The sequence below is a fragment of the Sciurus carolinensis genome, chromosome X, assembly GCF_902686445.1.
Source record: "Sciurus carolinensis chromosome X, mSciCar1.2, whole genome shotgun sequence".
Taxonomy (NCBI): domain Eukaryota; kingdom Metazoa; phylum Chordata; class Mammalia; order Rodentia; family Sciuridae; genus Sciurus; species Sciurus carolinensis.
In genome coordinates, this window is record NC_062232.1 from 114047437 (window position 1) to 114064381 (window position 16945).

The 16945-nt window shown below is 37.9% G+C and overlaps 1 long non-coding RNA gene and 1 other non-coding gene across 2 annotated transcripts; one reads left to right on the forward strand and one right to left on the reverse strand.

Annotated features, from left to right (window-relative positions):
* Window positions 1-3446: 3446 nt before the first annotated feature.
* Trnap-agg (transfer RNA proline (anticodon AGG)) lies at window positions 3447-3519 on the reverse strand. Its single transcript has one exon. It is a non-coding gene; the product is annotated as a tRNA-Pro (tRNA).
* A 6227-nt stretch (window positions 3520-9746) lies between these two features.
* LOC124971338 (uncharacterized) lies at window positions 9747-16115 on the forward strand. The gene is made up of 3 exons (XR_007106322.1): window positions 9747-9826; window positions 9980-10069; window positions 15741-16115. It is a non-coding gene; the product is annotated as an uncharacterized LOC124971338 (long non-coding RNA).
* The last annotated feature ends 830 nt before the right edge of the window (window positions 16116-16945 follow it).

Sequence of the window (16945 nt, forward strand, 5' to 3'; positions counted from 1 at the left end):
TTTTTTATTTTTTCAAAATTTTTTAGTTGTAGATGGACCAAATACCTTTATTTTATTCATTTATTTTTATGTAGTGCTGAGGATTGAACCACATGTGCCAGGCAAGCACTCTACCACTGAGCCCCAGCCCCAGCCCAAAATTTTTTGAGGCTATTGTGAATGGGATTGTTTTCCTAATTTCTATTTCAGCTGATTCATCAATGGTGTATAGGAATGCAATTGATTTATGGGTGTTGATTTTATATCCTGCTACTTCACTGAATTCATTTATGAGTTCTAGAAGTTTTCTGGTGAAGTTTTTTGGGTCTTCTAAATATAGGATCATGTCATCTGTAAATAGGGATAGTTTGAGCTCTTCTTTTCCTATATGTACCATTTAATTTATTTCTTTTGCCTAATTTTTCTGCCTAGAGTTTCAAGGACTATTTTGAATAGAAATGGTGAAAGAGGGCATCTCTCTTGTTCCAGATTTTAGAGGGAATGCGTTCAGTTTTTCTCCATTTAGAATGATGCTGGCCTTGGGTTTAATGACTATTTAATGACTACAGCTTTTACAATGTTGAGGTATAGTCCTACTATGTACACTTTTTCTAGTGTTTTGAACATTAATGGATGCTTTATTTTGTCAAATGCCTTTTTTGCATCTATTGATATAATCATGTGATTCTTGTCTTTAAGTCTATTGATGTGGTGAATTACTTTTATTGATTTCCATATGTTAAACCAAACTTGCATCCCTGGGATGAACCCCACTTGATCATGGTGCACAATCTTTTTAATATGGGTTTGTATGCAATTTATCAGTATTTCATTAAGAAATTTTGCATCTGTGTTCGTCAGGGATATTGGTTGTTTTCTTTCCTGACGTATCTTTGGTTTTGGTGTAAGGGTGATACTGGCTTCATAGAATGAGTTTGGAAGGGTTCCTTCCTTTTCTATTTCATGGAATCATTTGAGGAGAGTTGGATTTAATTCTTCTTTTAAGGTCTGGTAGAACGTGGCAGAGAATTTATCTGATCTTGGATTTTTCTTTCTCGGTAGGCTTTTGATGGCATCTTCAATTTCCTTGCTTGAAATTGATCTGTTCAAATTTTCTATGTCCTCTTGATTCAATTTGGTTAGGTCATATGTCTCTAGAAATTTGTTTATATCTTTAGTATTTTCTATTTATTAGAGTATACATTTTCAATAGTTTTGATTATCCTCTATTTCAGTAGTTTCCATGCTGATATTTCCTTTTTCATCATGTATTTTAGTAATTTGTGGTTTTTCCCTCTTTCTCTTGGTTAGCTTGACTCAGGGTTTATTGATTTTATTTATTTTTTCAAAGAACTATTTTTTTGTTATATTGATTTTTGAATTTTTTAATTTCAATTTCATTAATTTAGGCTCTGATTTTAATTACTTCCTCTCATCTACTGCTTTTGGTATTGATCTGTTCTTTTTCTAGGGCTTTGAAATGTAATGTTAGTTTATTTATTTGGTGACTTTCTATTCTTTTAATGAATGAGATCAATGAAATGAACTTTCCTCTTAGCACTGCCTTCATAGTGTCCCAGAGATTTTGAAATGTTCTGTCTCTATTCTCATTTACCTCTAAGTACTTTTTTTATTTCACCCCTGATTTCTTCTGCTACACATTGGTCATTCAATAGCATATTATTTAGATGTTAGAGTAGCTTCTATTTTTAAATTTTATCATTGATTTTTAATTTCATTCCATTATGATCTGATATAATACAAAGTATTATCTCTATTTTTCTGTATTTGTTAAGAGTTGCTTTGTGGCCTAAGATATCATCTATTTTAGAAAATGATTCATGTGCTGCTGAGAAGAAAGTGTATTAAGTCATTGATGGATGAAATATTCTACGTATGCCTGTTAAGTCTAAATTATTAATTGTATTTTTTAGTTCTACAGCTTCTTTATTTAGTTTTTCTTTGGATGATCTAGCCAATGATGAGAGAGGTGTGTTAAAGTCACTCAATATTATTGTTTTTGTGGTCTATTTGATTCTTGAAATTGAGAAGAGTTTGATATACATAGTTGCTCCATTGTGTGGGGCATAAATATTTATGACTGTTTTATCTTGTTGATGTATAATTCCCATAAGCAGGGTGAAATAACCTTCTTTGTCCATTCTGATTAACTTCAGCTTGAAGTTCACTTTATCTGATATGAGGATAGAAACCCCTGCTTTTTTACAAGATCCACGTGAATGATATGTTTTTTCGCATCCCTTTACCTTCATTCTGTAGGTGAGTCTCTTGGAGACAGCATATTGTTGGGGCTTGTTTTTTAATCCAATCAACCAGTCTATGTGTTTTGATTGATGAGTTTAGGCCATTTACATTCAATGTTATTATTGAGACATGATATTCCCTGTCATTTTTATTTCTTTCTGGTTTTTAACTTGAGTTAGTTTCTTCATTGATTGACTATTCTTCTAGTGTAGTTCCTCCCTTTGCTGGCTTTCAATTTTATTTTTCATTTCTTTTAATGAAATATTTTATTGAGTATGTTTTGTAGTGTAGGATTTCTAGTTCTGAATTCTTTTAACTTTTGTTTATTATTTCATTGTCAATTCTGAAGTTTAATTTTGATGAGTATAGTATTCTTGTTTGACATCCATTTTCTTTCAAAGCTTGGTATATATTATTTTAAGACCTCCTAGCTTTTAGGGTCTGGGTTGAGAATGCATCTGAGATCTGGATTGGTGTTCCTCTAAATGTGACCTGTCATTTTTCTCTGGCAGCCTTTACAATTCTATTCTTATTTTCTTTGCTTGGCATTGTCATAATAATGTGCCTTGGTATGGGTCTGTTTTAATTTTGTGTATTTAGGATCCTATAAACCTCCTGTATTTAATTTTCCATTTCATTCTTAAAGTTTGGGAAAATTTCAGATATTATTTCATTGAAAGGATTCCTTTGGTTTGTACTTCTGCACCTTCATCTATTCAGTCTTTTCATGTTATGCCATATTTCTTGGTAGTTCTGTTCATGGTCTCTTAACATATTCTCTCCATGGTCAACTTTATTTTCAAGATTATATATTTTGTCTTCATTGCCTGAAACTCTGTCTTCCAAGTGCTCTAGTCTGTTGGTGATGCTTTCCCTTAAATTTTTAATTTGGTTTATTGATTCATTCATTTTCAAGATTTCTACTTGATTTTTTTTCAGAATCTCTATCTCTTTATTGAAGTAATCTTTCAATTCCTGTATTTTCTCTCTTATTTCACTACTTACATCATCCTTTACCTCACAGATCATTTTAACTATGAACGTCTAAACTCTTTCTCTGACCTTTCTTACACCATGGTGTCAATGGATTCTGTTATTGGAGTATTTTTGTTTGTTTGGGGCAATTTGTTACCTTTCTTTTTCATGTTGTTTATGTGTCTCCCATCTGAAGAGGTTTTTTTTGTTGTTTTTTGGGTTTTTTTTGGTGGTGCTGGGGATTGAACCCAGGGCTTTGTGCATCCTAGGCAAGCACTCTACCAACTGAGCTATACCCCCCCCCTTTTTTGCAGTGCTGGAGATTGAACCCAGGGTCTTGTACTTGACAGGCAAGCACTCTATGAACTGAGCTATATCCCCAGCCCTGTATGTCCCCCATCTATCAGTATGGATCTGATGCAGTGGCGTTTCTACCCTGTGGACTTATAGTGTCTCTCAAGGTTTCCAGTACCTCACCATTTAGGGGGAGGCAAATAATAATAACAACCAATGCAAACATTATGCAGCATTAAACCAAATAGTTCCTGCTATGACATCTACAATGCTAATTGTCACAATAAACAGAAATGTTATGATCTGTTATTACCCACAGTAAAAATAGTAAGTTTGAAAATGGGTTTACAATTTCAAATGGTGAACAGGGAGAGAACAGAAGAGGTATAGGATTTAATGATTATGAGGGGAGGAGAGAAAAACAGAAGTAAAAATTAAAGGAAGAGTGAAAGAGAGAACAATAGAGTTTGGCTATTGGCAGAAGAAAAGAAAGAAAGAATCAAGGGAAACAGATAAGTGAGAGAAAAAATACATATACAATAAAAATTTTAAAATAAATAGGGGCTGGAGTTGTGATTCAGTAGTAGAGTGCTTGCCTACCAAGTGTGAAGCACTGGGTTTGATTCTCAGCACCACAAATAAATAAATAAATAAATAAAAATAAAGCTTCATCTAATATATATAATAAATAATAAAAACACAATACAAAACAAAACCAAAATATATGAATCAAACATCCTAGCCCTCAAAAGACTGAGCCATGAAAAATAACTGCATTCAAAATTTCTAGAAAGGAGAAAGAGAGACAAATATGTGTAAATGTCCATGAACTTTTCAGGTCACAATTAGAGAAAAGAAAACAGAAAAAGATCTTGATGAAAAGTTAAAAATTGTTTCCACTGGAATTCAAGAACTTTTCACCTTCCCTTCTCAGCAGTCCTAGGTGGGGCTGGCTAGAGTGTGATGTCTTCTCCACCCTCAAGGTGGGTTCACTGGAGTGTGAGAGGAGACCCCATAGGTGGGGCTCCTGGAGGCAGGGTTAAGGCCTACATAGGGTCCAGGTTCTTTGATGAATGGTGATTGGTCTGAAGACTTTAAATCAGCACACCTTCAGGGCCCAGTGTTGGTCCCTGGAGACTGCACCCCAGGAATCTCCCTTGGGTTCCATTCATGTGGCAGTGGAGTCAATCCTTTGTTCCCTGTGTCACCCACAGACCCCACATTTCTTGGTCTTTTGGGTTCAGTCTCCAAACTCAATCACTCCTATCTCTGCCCTTTCAAATTCCCAGCCGGGTGTCTCTTCCAACCTGTCCTGCAAGTGGCTGGAGTTAAGAGGGAGGCGGGGCCAGTGATTTTCCAAGACCCGTATTCCCCTATATAAACCCCTCTCCACATCTGATTTTCTCCTGATCACTTAGGCACTGTCTGTGTCTTGCGGCGTGGATTTTACAGGTCTGTATTTTGTGCCTAGCTTGGGTTTGTCAGATTTTCTCCCCCTGCTGCCGGCCCTCATGGTTCGGCTACAAAATGGCTCCTTCCTCTCTTTGCAGGCTTCCAAGAGCGACGTGACTTATTTCCGGCACAAGGATATCGTGAAGAACGCCTTTCAGGTTAGTCCCGCAATGTCTTTGATCTCTGATTTCTTCATACCCAGACACATGGTAGACCTCCTAAAACTGTGGGTTCCTTTAATTCCCTTATCCCTCCACTTTGCACCCCAGGGGGACTGCTCCAGCTGGAGCGGTGGTGCTGATAATGCTGAAGATTTCTTCCTTATCTTATTATATCCAACCTCCTGAGTCCCTGATATGCTTTGAATGTCCAGTATTAATTCCCAGTAAATTCCCCCCATTTTTTTTTACCCACCTTGCTGAGAAGCTGCCTATCTGCTTTCTTGGTTTCCAGGAAAGTGACCTCCTCTATTCTGCCATCTTGACACCATCCTTACCTGGAATTTTCCATAGCTAACAGAAACCAAGGAAGCCTGGGTTTCTGTATTTCTCTGTTTCCCTAGTTCTTGTTCTCGTTCTCGCTCTCTCTTTCTCTCTCTCTGTCTCAAGCGATTGAACCCAGGCATGCTTAAACACAGAGCAACATCTATGGCTGTTTTTAAAATATTTAGTTTAGAGACAAGGTCTTGCTGAGTTGCTCAGGCCTGAAGGGTATGACAAAGTAATTCTCCTCAGTTCATGGCAGCTGGGAAGCAGAGAGGTGGGGAGAGGGAGTAGAAGGGGCCAAGGACAAGATAGAGTTCCCAAGGACACACGCCCAATAATCTACTTCCTCCAACTAGGCCCCACTTTCTCTATTTTCCACTGCCCCCCCAAAATGCTATCCAATTATTAATCCATCAATAGATTAACCATTGATGACATCAGAGTCCTCTTCATCCCGTCACTCCCAAGAGCCCCAACTCTGAACATTGTTGCATTGCAGACTAAGCCTTTAACACACGAGTCTTTGGGGCACATTCCAAATTCAAACTATAATAGGAGTCCCATTTGAGGTGGGTTGATTTGAAGTATTAATACAAGTAGACTTACACAAAATTCTTTTTAAAAATTTCTTTAGTTGTAGATGGACACAATACCTTCATTTATTTATTTTTATGTGGTATTGAGAATTGAACCCAGTACCTCACACATGCTAGGCAAATGCCCTACCACTAACCTACAACCCCAGCCCATAAAATTGGTAAATAAGGAACATGTTGTCTCCAGAACCGCCCCACAAAATAACTAAAGGATGTTGGAATTGTTTTAATGTGGGTAGAGAGAGTAATCTATAGCTGTGTCAGATTCAGGGAATGAGATGTGACCTCTGATTTATTTTTTATTATTTATTTATTGCTTGCTTTTTAAATTTTTAAAATTTGTTCTTTTTAGTTATACATGACAGTAGAGTGTATTTTGACATACCATACATGCATGGAGTATAAGTTCCCATTCTTGTAGTTGTACATGATGTGGAGTTTCATGGTCATGTAGTCACATATGAACACAGGAAAGTTATGTCTGACTCACTCTACTGTCTTTCCCATTCCCCCTCCCTGACCTCTGACTTTTGTAATAAGGTTTAGATTTCTGACTTTTATAATTTTAAGATAATACATATTCATAAATTCAAACTACTAAGTTCTTGGTACTTTTTAATAGCAGCAATAAAAACTAAAACAGGGGCCTTAGCTGATGAACCTTAACATCAAGGTATAGGGCATCCACAGGGAGGCGCCATTCATTTTTTTTTCCAAGTTTAAGAACGGGCCTAATTGGGTTGTTAAATGGAAAGGCAGTGGGAATAACCACTTCTCTAAATAGTACATAGTGAGTTTCAATACTTAAATACCCTTTTTATCTTACATTGGACTGTATTAACTATTCAACTTGCAGGGTGGGTGGTGTTCCATGGGGTCTTTTAAAAATGATGCTAATTATTATTGCCAAAGACTTAGTTTTTTTAATTCATTGGGTCAGAGTATCCATGCCTGCTATAGGATATTTTAGGAAAATGGGTACTATGATTATGGAAAATTTAGGCAAGGCAATATTTCTGTTGTTTAAAGTGAGGCATGGACTCTATTTTATGTTTTATAGCTGCCCTAAGAGAATAGGAAGCATTTTGTCTAAATTTAGTGGACTTTCCAGATATAGCTGTACTTTGTGCCCTAGCATTAATTAAGATCATGAAGGTTTACCAATTGGTGCATTTTAGTTGATGTTAAACCTAAATCAGAACCCAGAGATATAAGCAACTAATCAACACTCTTTTACTTTTCCATTGTATATTATTTTATTATATGTTGGTTTTCCAATATGTCAAAGTGTGGACCTCCCTTCCAGCTTCTTTTAAAATTTCTTCTCCCTATAGCCAGGTTTCTAAAAGGAATACTAGATATACCACAGGGGGTGTGTTCTACCCTGCTCGTATTTACTGTTTTCTTCTTTCAGAAAATCTCAAGTCATTATCAATAATTAGGGGCTTCCCCCACAGCAGTGAATGCTTTACTGCAGTTAAGGATCCCAGGCCTAAATCATGTTTGAATTAATTAATCTCTTGGTTGTGCCACAGGGGTGCCATGAACCTTATAACCTTGAGAATCAGGAGGTCTGTTGTAACAGAGTCATGGGTAAAAGCAATACAAAAAACATTTTGTAGGGTCCTAGAGAGATATTTGCTATTAGGAATGTTAAATCAGCATCACATATGGTAATTGTTCTTCCTGGAAACAAGCAATTGAGGGGCATAAATATTGCATAGGACATAATTCTTTCCATAGAGCTTGATAGAATGTGGGCCAATGGGCTAGGAGCAATGGTGCATGCATGTAATCTCAGAGACTCAGGAAATGGAGGCAGAAAGATCACAGGTTTGAGGTCAGCCTCAGCAACTTGGAGAGATGCTGTCTCAAAATAAAAAAATAAAAAGGATAGGGATTTTAGCTTAGTTGTAGTGCACTTGCCTAGCATGTACAAGGCCCTGGGTTTAATCCCCAGCACCACAAAAAAAAAAGAAATAATAAAAAGGGTTGGGGATATAGCTCAGTGGTTCAGTCCCTTGCATGGGTGGGTCAGGGAGAGTGAGCCAGTGTCTGGGACGCACGACCAGTGGCCATGTGATAAGAGTCATTTCCCTGAGCATAATGCATAGTGTCAGTTATGGCTTATGCTGAAATTGACACACCCAATGCAATCTGAGACACACAGATTTCTCTGGAATGAGACACATAATTCAGGGTCATTTTAAGAAAGAGAGCCCCAATCCCATAATTCTACTCCCTAAAGTTAATCATTGAAATTTCCAAATTAGGCAATTTAAATGGAAGCTTGTAAGACTCATCAAATGCAGAACAAAGCAGCACAACTCAAAGAGCAAATGGCCTGTAGAAAGCAGCTCAGAGCACATGTTTTCTGCCAATGAGGAAAACAAAGTAAGAGATGAAAGACACCCAGTGGCAGCAGTTGTCTGAACAACCTGCTGACTATAGTAATATCACCTGTCATAATCCTACAGCAATGCTCAAAGTATGCTTTGGATCTTGAGCCTAATGAGATACCACACATGTACCAAGAGGATATGAACAGATTTATGACTCACATACTGAGGTTTTCTGGAGAGAGTAGGATGGGCTTCCCAAAGTGGGGATTAAAATCTGTCTACAGTTGAAACTCAAAACTGGAATATGAGCCAGGCATGGTGACACAAGCCTGGACCCAGCAACTCAGGAGGCTGGGGCAGGAGGAGGATTGCAAGTTCAAGGTCAGCCTTGGCAAATTGTGAAACCATCTTTTTTTTTTTTTGTACCTGGCATTGAACCCAGAGGCATTTAACCACTGAGCCACATCCCCAGTCCTTTTATTTTTTATTTTTAAGACAGGGTCTCACTAAGTTGCTTAGGGTCTTGCTAAGTGGCTGAGGCTGGCTTTGAACTTGGAATCCTCCTGCTCAACCCCCTGAGTTGCTAGGATTACAGGCGTGCACCACCACACCTGGCTACTAAAACCCTGTTTAAAAGTAAAAAATAAAAAAAGCTGGGAATGTAGTTCAATGGTAAAGTGCCCCTGGATTCATTCCCTAGTACCAAACGAATAAACCCGATAACACTAGAATATAACACTTTATGAGAAACATTTTCTTAACAAACTTTGGGATAGGAGTGACCAGGCCCCCTCTTTACAGACAAGAAAAATGAGTCCCAGAGAAGTCAACATAACAGGGCTACATACAGTTCATTTGGATATACATTTACCTTGCATTAGTGATCATGTTCTTGATCCAGGCCAGGCAAATTGGGAAGTATTTGAACTATAACAAGTTGATTTGCAAAGCAAGGGGCCAGAGTCTTATTGCATCTGGATTTCTATAAATTCACTACTAAAGTTGCTCCACTTGATATACAGATGTTGCTGCTACTATTTTAACTCTTGTACCAACTAGACATGAAGCTCACCTTTTCATTAGTGCCTCTTACTACATTAATAAAAATGTATTTTCTTGGGCTGGGGATATAGCTCAGTTTGTAGAGTGCATGCCTCCCGTGCGCAAGGCCCTGGGTTCAATCCCTGGCACTGCAAAAAAAAAAAAGAAAAGAAAATGCATTTTCTTGCCTGAGGTCATAGTCTCCTCCCTGCCACCAGCAGCAACTGTATTCAGAGGCTGAAGGTCAGTGTGCCTGGAGGCTATAGGATCTCATGATCTTGCATGTGACTTGGAGTCATGACTCACCCAAGCACCATCAATATTCAACAGCAGTGCTTCAAGTCTAGCTGCACAGACTGGGTGGGTTCACAGGCAGACATTTGAATTCTCAGTCCTGGTAAGAACTGCAATTGAGCTCATGCATGGCCTCTAAGGGTAGTTGTCTTAGCTCTCTGGGAGTATGGCCTATGCTGAATTAGGCCACCTGAGGTTCCCAACAGCATATGTTGGCAGAACTCTCAGGGACAAAAATGGAATATCCTCTCTTTAGAGAATAGAAGTGATTGCACAGCCACGGACCTGCCTATCAGCTGCAGTGTGCAGAAAGCTTGAGACCCAGGACTCTTCCTCTTCTGATACTGTGAGTACTGTGAACTTTGTCTTACCCCAAGATCTCTTCTTTGGAAGTGGGGGAAAGAGGGAAGAAACTTTCAAGAGGGAGGCCAACTTTCAAGGAAATGAATAAATGCAATGAAAGCTGCTTTATTCAGAGAGGTGGGCTGAGATGGCCACAGTGATAAATGCTAGGGTCATCTGCAAATTCACCACATGCCAGCTACTATTTCTGAGTACTTTGGTAGTATTATCTCCTTGAATCCTCACAAACACACAAGGGTGAAGGTGCTATTATTGTTTATACCTTGAAAATGGGGAATATGAAGATCAGAAAAGTTTAGGAACTTGCCCCAAGTCACCAAGAACTGAGATTAGAAATCTCACCACTTGTCTCTTAATCCTGTGTTCCGAATTATTCTATATGCAAGAACATTTTACAAATTTGGGCAAATGACAACCCAACCTTGTCATTATACAGTGGGGTTGTTATTCATTTGATTAGTTTGTTGGTGGTGAGTAAAGATGCTATATTTTCTTGATCTATCTGGATGATTTAACTCACAGACCACTGAGCAGCCACAGTTCCTGAAGAAGTAACATCGGATTGGGCAAAAGGGTAGGAAGGGAAAAGAAAAATCCTTCTTCTCAAGCTTTTCCCCTAAGTCTCAGGACCTGATTGGTTGGAAGGAGTCATGGTGATTCATAATGGATCTCAGAATTTTGAAACCACACACAATGGCAAGATCTGAGCCCTGGCCACCACTGCCTGGATGGCTTTTAATTCAGGGCTGAATACAGTGAGTAGGAGGTGCTGAAAGAGGGGACAGATAATACCTACATTTAGGTACTGTATCCATATCTCTTCTCTGGACACGTCAGCTATCTTGACCTCAAAGCTCTTTCCTACCTTATACGAACTCTCTTCATTGAATCTTCTCCTATGATAAGAGTTACCAAAATGTTCTAACAGTGTTCATCATATTTCCACAAGCACATTGGGTAGTGGTCACAATTTGGATCTCAAGAGTGCTGCAGGGAACTTAGTCCCAGGTAGGATTCTCTACTCTTTCTTAATGTCTGGATCAGCTTTGATCATGACTCTGCAGTCACCAATTTTATAATACACAATTACATTGATGGGTGTTTAATTGCAGAACTGTTGGCTGTGAATAGTCATATTCCTCACGCCATAATACTTTAAAAAAATTTTTTAGTTGTTGATGGATTTTTTTTTTATTGATTTTTATGTGGTGCTGAGGATTGAACCCAGTGCCTCACACATGATAGGCAAGTGCTTGCCACTGAGCCACAACCCCAGCCCAAGACATAGTACTTTCCAAGTCTATGATCCAGAAAATTATATTGTTAGTATTAAAGTGTGGCCCATGTGGGTATTATTGAGACATAGGACTCTTTGTAGGCTGTCAGATGGTTAGTGGTGAAGACAGGGTTTGCTTTTTTATTGTGATGTCCTATTGAGGAACAAAAACGTTACTATAGAGAGATGTGGCTTACCCCCCAACTTGTCATCCTACTTGGTCTCATATAACAACAGAAAATTGAGGCACAGATGCCTGTAAGTGGGACCCAGGTCACATATTCCCTTTCTTGAGTATAAGGGAAGGCCCAGTTATCTAGGTTTTCTCCTACCCTAAATAAAACCACTTAAAGACACTGATGCCATGTTCCATGACTAAAACAAATAGGAGTAGGACAAGAATCATTTTGCTCACTTTCCACAAGCATCAAGAGGAAGCATCCTGTAAGAGTGGAAGTCTAGGGTTTCTGAAGCCAGACTAACTGGCTTTACATCCTGATTCTGTCACATACTAGCTGTGTGACCTTGGACCAGTTCCATAACTTTTCTGTGCCTCAGTTTCCAACCCTGGATAAATAGGAATGATAGCAGCACCCACTTCAAGCTGTTGTAAGGTTAAATGAGTTACTGTATATACACCTATAGTGCTATCATTGCTACACCCCAGCTCTATGAGCTACTATATGTAAAACCCTTAGAGAAGTGATTATAAGACAGACAAGACATCCCTTAGCAGCAGGCTGGTATGGCTGGTGTTGTGCCATTCATTACTGTTTTACTGGTAAAATGGAGGAGGCCAAGGGAGCGTAAGAACTTGGATACTGAGTGTCATCACCTCTTCTTTTTCCTCCTGAATAAGAACTTCTTAAAGTTGCAGACAGAGTCAAGATTCTTCCCTAAGTCTGCTCTCTTGCATTAAACACAATTGTAAGGTTCTTTGTATTTTTTTTATTTGTTATAGTACTAGTGATCATTCCTTTAGAAGAAACAGGTAAGAGAATATGTGTGGGTCAACCTGTATTGATGTTGTCTGAGTCTGTTACAGTTTGGATATGAGATGTCTCCCAAAAGCTCATGTGAGACAATGCAGGAATGGTCACAGGTGAAATGATTTGATTATGAGAGCTATAATCTAGTCAGTGGATTAATCCATTTGGTGTATTAATAATTTGAATGGATTACTGGGTGGTAACTATAGGAAGCTGGGGCATAGCTGAAGGAAGTAGGTCACTGGGGCATGCTCTTCAGGGTTATGTTTTATCCCTGACTTTCTCCCCTTTCTCTATCTCTATTTCTATTTTATCTCTATCTCTCCTCTCTCTACTTCCTAGCTGCCATACCCTTACTCTTCCTCTTTCATGCCCTTCCACCATGATTTTCTGACTCACTTCAGGCCAAGAGCAATGGAGCTAACCAACCATGGATTGAACCTCTGAAACCATTAGCCCAAAATAAACTTTTCTTCTTCTAATATGTTCTTGTCGAGTATTTTGGTCACAGGAACAAAAAGGTGACTAACACAGTCTCAAATGTCTTCCTCCAAAGAAACCTGTCTCTCAGTCACCATCTACAGAATTGACTTGCACACTCCTCATGCTTGTTGTGGAAATACATACAAGAATAATGCTTTTAGATGCACAACTGGTAGCCTCTTTTCCACCTCCTTTCCTACACCCCTCCATCTTAGATCCCTAAACCAAAAGAATTTCCATCTTCAGTATGTTGTTAATTCTTCTAGACTTTGTTTTCTGAGTTTTAATGTGAATTTATGTCTTTTTAATTCTTGATTAAAATGTAATAGTTGTACATACTTATGGGGTAATATTTCAATGAATGTATTTACCATATGCTGATCAAGTAAAGGTAATAAGCATTTTCATTTCTCTACCATTTTTTAATGTTTGGAGCTTTGGGGATGCTCTCTTCTAGTTCTTCATAAATATATAATAGGCTATTATAAACGATAGCCATTCCACCGTGCTGTATATAAGATGCAACATGTGGTATAAGTCTTCGTGTGTCTGGCTTATTTCACTTAACATAAATTTCTCAAATTCCATCCATTTTGCTGTACATAAAAGGAGATCCTTATTTTTATGGCTCAATAGTATTCCAATGTATAATTGTATCATATTTCTTTATCCATTCATGCGATGATAGAAATTTAGATTGGGTCCACATTTTGGCTATTATAAATAATGCTGCAGTGAAAATGGGATTGCGGGTATCTCTTAAATATGCTGATTTTTTCTCTTTTGGACATACATACTGAAGTGGGATAGCTGGATCATATGGTAGTGCTGTTTATCAGTTTTTTGAGGAATCTTCATACTGTTCTCCATAATGGCTATACTAATTTATATTTTCACCAACTGTATATGAGCTCTCCACATCTTTGCTAGCATTCATTTGTTCATTCATTCATTTGTTCATTTTTGTCTTTTTGCCCTTCTCCCTGGGGTGAGATGGTATCTTGTTTTGTAGTCATTATGTATTTCCCTGATGATTAATGATATCAAGAACTTTTTCATGTATTTGTTGACCATTTGTATTTCTTCTTTTTAGAAATGCCTACTCTGACAGATCATTTGTACATTTTTTAGTTGGATTAGTTTTTTATTAATCCAACTCAACTTTATTGAGTTTTTTGAGTTCCTTATACATTCTGGATGTTATTTTTTTTGGTGGGGGGGTGCTGGGGATCAAACCCAGGGCCTTGTGCTTACAAGGCAAGCACTCTACCGACTAAGCTATCTCCCCAGCCCCTGTTATTTCTTTTTTTAAAAAAATTTTTTGTAGTTGTGGATGGACAGAATGCCTTTATTTTATTTGTTTATTTTTATGTGATTCTGAGGATTGAACCCAGTGCCTCACACATGCTAGGCAGGCACTCTGCCACTGAGCCCCAGCACCAACCCCTGGATGTTAATTCTTTGTCAGATGAATAGTTTGCAGATATTTTCTCTCACTCTATTGTCCCCTCATTCTGTTGATTGTTTCCTTTGCTGTCCAAAAGTTTCTTAGTTCGATATAATCCCATTTTTATACATATCGATAGCTCAGTGAAGAAACAAAACTAAGAATGATATACTGTTTTGCAAGTTTCTTTCTTTAATTACCTTTTTTGGAGATCCTGTGTATGTACACAGAGAAATCCTTCACTTTTTTCAATGTTTGCATTTTATTTCATGTTATTGATATAATATAATCTATTAACAAAAGAATTTTAGAAAAATTGCCACTCCTCTTTCATCAACCAGATCAATTTCCTTGATGTTTGCCAAAGTAAGATATACACAAGTTAAATACATAAAAGATGCTGTGTACTCCTTTAAGAATAAATTATTAAATAATAGAAATAATATGTCCAGTTCAAACTGACCACCAAACATATATGAATGTGTATCTTAAAATAGCAGGAAATATACATGAAATACTTTATGTTTCCTATTTGACACTAAAATACCATTTTTTCTACATAGAAAAATTAATTACTATATCAATTATTACTCCAAATTAATCTCTGAATTCAGTGCAATCTCATTCATGAACTTTAACAGAACTTTGTCATGAAATACAAGGAGCTGATTATTCAGCTAAAAGGAAGAGAACATATATGGGGACAATCTTGATAGGGAGATTGAACAACAAGATATGAAAACCTACATGATAGATTTAGAAATTTAAACAGCAATTGTAAATGCATCAGTAGAACAAAATAGATTTTAGGCACAGACTCATGTGAATGACAAAATGAAATGATAACATTGATATTGCAAATCAAATGATGTCCCATGATAATCTGTTATAAGTACAGTAGTCTTCCATTATCTGAGGGGAATTATGTTCCAAGAACCTAGTGGATGCCTGAAACATAGTACCAAATCCTATAAGAACTATGCTTTTTCTTATATGCCCTACAACACTCTACCATAAGTTCATCTATTCTTCCACGTTTTGTGCCCTGGTGCCTCTTCTGTATCATTGTTCTTGTGCTTTGGAGCCATTGTTAAGTAAAATAAGAGTTACTTGAACACAGCTAGTAAGCAACTAATAAGCAGGTAGCATATACATTGTGGATCTGCTGGACAAAGAGGTGATTCATGTCTCTCCTGGGCAAGATAAAGTGGGATGCATGAGATTTCATCACACCTCTTCAGAATGGTACACAATTTAAAACTCACAAATTGTTTATTTATAGAAGTCTCCATTTAATGTTTTTGGACTGTAGCTTCACCACAGGTAACCCAAACCATAGGTGAACCTGTGGATAAGGAAGGATTACTGTACCACTTGTAGCAAGTGGCTGGGCAGGAAGGTGACTGAGGAAGAGGTCCATGGGTCTACTTGTTTATCTGGATTTCATTGTCTTTTTTAGGGTTTCTCAGTTGTGCTGTCTTCCTGAGACTGTGTGTGGAGTCAACCAGTCATGGATAAAAGACGATTTGAAGTCAGTCCCAGTGCACCAGCAAGGAGCGCCAGAAGGAAGGCAGATGAATACTTAAAACCCAAACTAGGCTCCAAAAATGTGCTGAGCTTTTTACTAGGTAGACAACTAGGGAGACATGAAAGTGATGTGGATCTGTCAAAGTGGCTGTGGATGTTGCAACGAGCAACACCAGGGTGGAATTGGCCTTTGCCAAAACACCATGTGGCTTATATGCTTATGCCTGCCCAGAATCTTGGAAAACCCAGAAAAAAGGGTTTAGAATAAAATGTCTCCCATGTCTCAGCTATTGAAATAGAAACTGTATTTTCACTTCTTTCTGTTTGATGTGTGTTTTCTGACATAGCCTTATTGAGTTACACTGAATAAAAGATCATAGTATTCATTCTAACATTCCACTCAGGAACTTTCAGACTCAAGGGGATAATGAGATCACTCTTCACATCACATCTCTTCCACTATTAATCTGAAGAATAAATGTGAAGGCATAGTTCTGTGGTGCTTGACCACTCTGAACCACAGACTTCCCCCACACCATTTTGGAAGGACATCCATTCTGTTTCTCTCTAAAATCTGCTTGCTCTAGTGAGAAACATTGTTGATCAGCAGGCCATGAGCTGGGTGGGAGGTTTCAGATACTTTTCCATTATGATGCTCACGAGAGCATGATTTAGAAACTAAAGCATTGTGTTGGTTGGCTGGTTCTCTTTAATATGAAAAATCAGAGCATTGCATATTGAACATGTTATACCCTGAGAGCCTTGAAAAGATAATTGTTCTTCTCATTGTTCCCAAAGAACTGGAATCCCAGGTGCTTTTTACCCCTGTGCCATGTGAAATGAATTTGTCCAGACCACAGTCAAATAGAAGAAAATTCATTTGACTAAAGTGAAACCAGCTATAGGTCAACCAGATTGTGAGATATCTCCTATTCACAAGGTTCCCTAAAAGAATGTGCTTGGAAATTCAGGTATGTTCTTCTAGAAATTTGAAATGAGAATTATTCAGGAAATTGGGCATTAAGAATTGAGACCCAATGCAAAAGGAAGGGCAAGAATGTGGGAACACTGGGGGATGGGAAAGCCTCAGTTGTTAGACTGAATTAACAAAAGATGCAGCCATTAAAATAATCACGA